General features: G+C 47.0%; 1 long non-coding RNA gene across 1 annotated transcript; it reads left to right on the top strand.

Moving 5' to 3' along the window:
* Positions 1-704: 704 nt before the first annotated feature.
* On the top strand, positions 705-6,504 carry LOC138279826 (uncharacterized). The gene is made up of 2 exons (XR_011200873.1): positions 705-1,171; positions 6,168-6,504. It is a non-coding gene; the product is annotated as an uncharacterized lncRNA (long non-coding RNA).
* The last annotated feature ends 237 nt before the right edge of the window (positions 6,505-6,741 follow it).

Below are 6,741 nucleotides of genomic sequence, written 5' to 3'. Positions count from 1 at the left end.
CCTGCCTTGGGACTGGGGGCAGCTCACAGTCTCGCTCCTTGGTGGTCAAATGTGCGTGGGCTCTGTCGCCACTTCAAGTATGGGGCCAGTAGCCTTTGTAGTGCTGCGTGTTGTGTCTTTGGCCAATACTCAGTTTATCAGGTGCAGTGAGAACCAATGGCCACTAGGTGGTGTTCTCTCAGGCAGTCTTGGCTTTTCGGTAGGATGCGCTGGCAGCAGGGGAGCACTAGGGGGCGTGCAGTGCTCTCAGTGTCAGTCTTGGCTACCTTCAAAGGCGCAGTCCCGGCTGCAGCGCAAGATGAGTGAAGGGCTGTTCCTGCAGGTTCCTGTAGGTATGTGTCGATATATATATGTGTGTGTCCATTAGGAGCGGCCCATCTCGCTCCTACAGATGGGTCCCAGCTCTCGGCAAACCGGTCTGCTGCTGGAGATCCCTTCATGTCCTTCCAGTGATAGCAGGAAGATGGCCGCTAGGTGGCGCTGTGGCCATGATCCTCGCTCCGCCGATAAGCCACGCCTCTTGCCCAGCCTGTTCCTGGGGTGTCCTTGTCATCTCCGTGGCAGCCGTCACTCGGCAATGTCCGGCCGCGTGGGACTAAAACTGCAGGCAGCGGGAACGAGGCTCGCACTGCCGGTGTGGCAGAGAGGCTCATCTCCTCTGATCGCGGCCACCCGCTTAGGACAGCGCAGCGGGGGGGGGGGGGGGGGGGCAAGCTGTGTTGCAGCAGGTGGGCAGCTGCAGGGGCATGCAGAGGCAGCTGGCAGGCACTGAGGCGCCTAGGTCATTTTCTCCACGAGGCCCTCATGCTAATAGTAAAGGTGTCACAGACACAGCATAATGGGTTCATACAACTGGCCCAGGGCACATGCGCCCGGCCTCTTTTATTTGCAGGGTCACCTGACTGGCGATGCCTGTGATGGGTGAGTGTGGAAGCCAGCCCTCAGCAGAGTGTCTGGTGGAAACACTAGGATGTGTCCAGCCGGACACTACAGGAGCAAGGGTGGTTCATGGCAGCCCATCCAGCTCTAAAAGCAGCCCTTGACCCTGCAGTCCACTGGGAAAATTTAGAGTAACAGAAAGGAGAAAGTATGTCAACCTTCAACCCACCTGACCATGTGATAGAAAGACAAGGTCAGAGATAGCTGTCCGGCAGACCGCACACACTCCCAGGTAAGATGCTGCTTTATTCTATGTCAGGACCCTTGGCTTTGGATTATGCTTCTCTTTATTTATTGTATAAATCACAGCAGCCAATTAAAACACTTAAAAACTCAAACTACATGACCCATGAGCCCAGTAGTCCAGTGTCCTGCCCTATCACGGGCCTGCTACCTATATCTATGCTCCTGACACAATAGTCCTTCCTCTTTCTTTGCTGCTGCAGAAGCTGAGGATAAATGAATTTACTTCTTGTGTTGTTGCTTTGTAATTTGGATGCACCTGCTGACTTATATTATTGCACGACTGGGCATTTTGTATGCCTGAGGGGATTTCTGATGTTTATCACTGTCACGTTGCCAGCTGTGGAGCGGGGAGTTTAATTGAATGCTTCATGCACTTCGAGGACTTTGTCCTCTACCAGTTTCTGGTGCTGCGCATGCGTGGGGCTCCAATCGGAGCGTTTTCCCACCCATTTGCATTTGCGTGCATCAGAAGTCGCCAGAAGTTGCTCTGTCCCCTCAGAACTCTGTTGGGGCCGCATAAACGATTTAGGACTTTGCCCTAGGGAATTCACAGGTGGCTCCCTCCATGTATTACTAAGAAACTGGCAAGGACAGTTTGTACTATCTCACTTAATCTATAATACCTGTGCTAGGGCTATTTAATCCCCCCTGAACTTTTCCAAATCCTTGTGAGCATCCCCACTGCAATGGCATACTATGCTGAAGAGGATGAATACTATCAAGACATCTCTAAAGTGCCATATGAGAACCAGATGGAAGAGAGACTAGTGGAAGCCTTGGGCAACCATATGCAGGATTCCGTGAATCAGGCTCTTATTAAGGCTCTGAAGCCATTCACGCAACCTTTGATATAATATGGACTTGAATTGATGGGGGGCTCCCTGCCTGATGTCATGACCAGAGATTGCCAGACTGCTGATTCGGGCCATGCCCTGAGAGCCTCTTCAGGAGGTACATCATCTGCAGACATTCTAGCACAAATGGCAGTTTCGGTCTTTCAGGACCACGAATACGGGAGCTTTACTTCTGAAGGGCCCTCAAGGGCTTTCTACATCCCAAAGTCGCAGACATATCTCATGCATCTTCCTAGATTCTGACCATTCGCAGGAAGATTTACAACCTGTGACAAAGCGTAAATGAAAAACTCACCGGTCCACTGCAGAGGTTCCCAGGACACAAAATTTACTTTTTGACCTTAAAAATATTGTACAGCCACAGTTAACTGAATGGCTTCCATGTAAGGAGGTGGCGCATGATGTCCAGGACAGGCTAAGGAAAGGCTTTGAGCGTGAGGTGCATAACACCTTGAAATCTGAATGCCCACGTCTCTCTCTCCTGGGCAAGGTTGCATAAATGTCAGAATTGGACCTCAATATGGCGACTTTCCTTAGAATTTTAGCAAGAAACTCCAAAAATGGTCTTCATAGTGCATGGTGCGGAAGCCAGGATAATCTCCTAGATCTTTCCGGCACCCTTACAAAGATACTTGTGCTCACTGTCAAGGCTAAGGAAGCAAATTCTCAGCTGGATCCAGAGACAATCCTTGAATGGGCCCAGAGAGCCATTTGCCTTCTGTGCAATGCCAATTGTGCCATTTCTACGGACCTACTCAAGTCCTTTCTCATGCAAATTGACCCAAAGCTTGTGAAATTGGCTTCTACGGAGGCAGGCACCATGGGAAACAGAATATTGTTTGAAGACAAATTTGATTTAGGCAGGTATGTTTACACCTTTTCCGCATTGGACAAGGGCCAAAGGTCCATGAAAAAGATGTTTAACAGTGGCCTTTTTGTGAGGGTTGGACGCTTCCGAGGCTGAAAGCCAGGCTAGGGATTCTGTCAGGCTTCAAGAGGATACTCTCAGAGAGGCAGAGGTATTTGCTACAATCCCTTCAACTTATATCCCTCTCGCAACAGAGAAGGTTGTGGCCGTGCCCGCCAAGGTGGATACCGCAGAGGGGCCAACACCTCTGCTCTGATGGCACCTATTCAGGTAAATGTCACTCCCTCGTCAGGGGTTATTTTAGGTTGAAAGGTACGTTTTCATCTTCATGCATGGCGGTTGGTCAACCAGGATCCTTGGCTTCTACAAATGGTTCAAGGGTTCAGACTGGAGTTTTATTCCAATCCTCTTCAAGAGAGCCTTCCCTCTCCTTTTCTTTTTTTCCCCAAACAGAGAGCAGTTTTATAAACAATGAGATTTGTGCCCTCCGTTTCAAGCAAGCAATAGTAGAGACTTCATCCCATTCTAAGGGTTTCGTCAGCAAAATATTCTTGGTCTAAAAGAAGGGTGGAGGTTTCCGGCCTGGTCCTGAACCTCAAACAGTTAATTCAACTGTTGGATAGTGTACCGCCATTTCAAAATGGAGGGCATTCATTTGCTGCGAGATCTATTATAAGAGGGTGATTAGTTGGTGCATCTCGACCTCAAAGACGCATAATTAACTGTTCCCATTTTTCCTCCTCATAGACGATTACTCCAGTTTTGTTGGCAGAACCAGTGGTACGAATTCACAGCCCTTCACTTTGGTTTTTCATCAGCCTGCAGTGTTTCACCAAACTACCTTTCAGGGAGAGGGGAGTACGTTTAATTATAGATCTCAATGATATTCTGATCATGGCACAAAGCAAGACTAGGATCCTTCTTCACCTTTCTTGGACTATACATCTTCTTCAAGATATCGGGTTTGTTATCAACTCGGAGACATCGATCACAATTCCTTCCCAAACCACAGAATTCTCAGGCTTTCAGGTGGATTCCATCAAGGCCCAATCTTGATTTCCATTGATGATGCAGATTTTCATCACAAAAGAGTTGAGGAGAGCCCTTGCCTCTCTGACGATATAATTGAGGATTCTTGCTCGTCTACTGCGTCTTTTGGCACCTTCCATCCAAGCCAACACCTGAAAATCTTACATCTCCAGAAAGGTCTGTCTTATTCAGAGCAGATTGTGTTATCTCAGGAGGCCAGGACAGAGATGTCCTGGTGGTTGGATCACATGGATGAGTATAACAGCAAAGTCATTTTCTCATCAGCCCTGGAAGTGATCATAGAATCAGATGCCATCCATTGGGGTTTGGGGGGCTTGGTGTGGTTCATTGGAAACGTGGGGCAGGTGGCCTCCTGAGGAACTATATCTCCACATTAATTGCCGTAAATTATTAGCAGCATCCTTTGCAGTCAGGTCCCTCTCTGTCAGCAGTTCGCTACATAAATCAGTTCGGGGGAGCAAGATCACGTCTTAAGGTTGTGATTGCCAGGGACTTCTGGCATTATTGCCTCAAACATCAGATTTCGGGGACCATGGAATATATTCCAGGTCGCTCCAATGCGATAGCGGTCTGGAATTCTCTCTTCCTGGGGGATGCCAGCGATTGGAATCTCTGTCCCCATGTATTTCAAGACACTGAATCAACAGTGGGGGCCGTGCAAGATAGATCTGTGTGCATCTCGCCTGAATGCCCAGCTCCCTCCCTACAGCTGGAGGCCAGATTCCCTGGCGGTGAGCTCAGATGCTTTCTTCCAACATTGGTCAGAGGGTCTCCTCTATGCATTTTCACCTTTTTCGTTGATTTAGAGCGTATTCCCTCAGGTGAGGAGGCAGTTCGCAGAGATGGTCCTAGTGACCCCATGTTGGAGGGCCCAATCTTGGCACCCAGTAGCAAGGCATTTGCCTTCTCCTCCAATTCAGATTCAATGCTTCCCAGATCTCTCCGATCCCTTAGGTCTCCCTCATCAGTCATTGGTTCAGGATTGCTTGTCCCTCATGGTGTGGAGTTTTTCCGGCGGCGTTGGCAAATGCCGTGAGTTTCAGAGAATGCAATGTTTTTCTTATGAGCTCCCTCCACTCATAGTGATATGCGTCAGGCTGGAGGAGATAGACGCATTGATGTAGTGAACGGAGTATTGATCCCTTGGGGGGAGGAATACATATGACTGTACATGTTTTATCTGATTTGGGTCCTCTGCGTTTAGCATAAAGGACGGTTAATAACTTCCGTTTGCTGTTTCAGGAGAACATCCACATTTGGACAGCAAACCTGTGGGCAAACATCCCTTGATTTGTAAACTCCTCAGGGGTATTAAGATGCCAAAATATTCAGTGTTATGGGATGTCAATGTGGTACTATGTTTTCTGAGAGTTTGGCCGGATAACGAATATCTCTCTTGTAAACAACTGTCGGCAAAGTAGATGATTCTCCTATGTCTGATTTCCTGTAGACTTGTTTCGGATGTGCCTGCATTAGATATAGCTGGTAGAGCATTTACTCCATCAGGAGTTTTATTCTCTATTTCAAGAAGTACTAAAACTACATCATGTTGTGTTACATATAATCCGCTTTTCCTCACAATAAAAAATTACGCGTGGTGAAATGCCTGAATGCTTATGAGGAGTGTTCCTTGGAATTTCGAAGAGATTCCATGGGTCAGTTTCTCATTTCCCCACAGAAGAGTTTTCTTCCAATTTCAGCTGCAACTTCGGCCCGCGGGGTTACATGGTTTTTAGGAGAAGCTGGGAGTGATATTTCCCTCTTTGAGGCTCACTCTGCGCGTGGGGCCATGGCCGCCAAGGCTTTCTGTGCTGGGTCTTTTTTCAAAGATATTATGGCAGCGGCAGATTGGTCTTCTAATTCCATGTTCAAAGTGTTCTATCACAAAACAATTGTAGATGTTGCATCTGTGGTGGTGGATTAACTTTAAAGTAGCATAATCCGAAGCCTCAGGTCATGACATTGAATAAAAATGTTCTAGCCTCCGCGTCAAGAATTTTCAATTCTTTTACGGACACAGAGGCGAGGATTATCCCACCCAGAAAACCGTGATATTGCTTGAGATGCCTAATGTACAATCAGAATCTTATGGTATTGATTATGGATATGATGATTTTGTCATGATGTTTATTTGAAACTTTCCCTGTTGAGATTGCTTTTTAGCTGCTTGATTCAATGTTATTCCTTGCTTTTATTCTTTTTTCCCTCAGGGATGGAGAATAAATCCATATGAACTTGTTGTAAGGATTAAGGGATGATGTTCTGTTGAATTGCTGCAATGGAGGTTCCTTCGTCTGCAGAGTTGGACTCACTATTTGGTGGACATGTTGCGGTTCGAAGAGCTGTTCATTGGATTGACGGTGTTGCATTATTGTTGAAGATCGCAAAGAAAGAGGAAGGACTATGGTGTCAGGAACATATATACAGGGAGCAGGCTGGTGATTGGGCAGGACACTGGACTACTGGGGTTCATGCGTCATGTAGTTTGAGTTTTCAAGTGTTTTAGTTGGCTGCTGTGATTCATACAGTAAAGAAAGAGAAGCATAATCCTCGCCTCCGTGTCCTTACTAGAATTGAAAATTCTGGATGCATAAGCTAGAATTTTTTTTATTCTCCCCTCTTTTTTACTTTGCACAATATGAGTAGACTTAGATCGACTTTGGAATATCTGAACTCAAGATCTATTAAGAGTGGGGGTAAGTGTAGCAAAGAAAGGGTATATGTAATTTGTGGAATATACACTTGGGCAGGACTTTAAGTGAGATGAAAAAAGTGAGGGTGTCT

This window comes from Pleurodeles waltl, unplaced genomic scaffold, assembly GCF_031143425.1.
Source record: "Pleurodeles waltl isolate 20211129_DDA unplaced genomic scaffold, aPleWal1.hap1.20221129 scaffold_70, whole genome shotgun sequence".
NCBI lineage: Eukaryota > Metazoa > Chordata > Amphibia > Caudata > Salamandridae > Pleurodeles > Pleurodeles waltl.
Note: the sequence above shows the minus strand (reverse complement) of the source record. Positions and strands in the feature narration are given on the sequence as shown.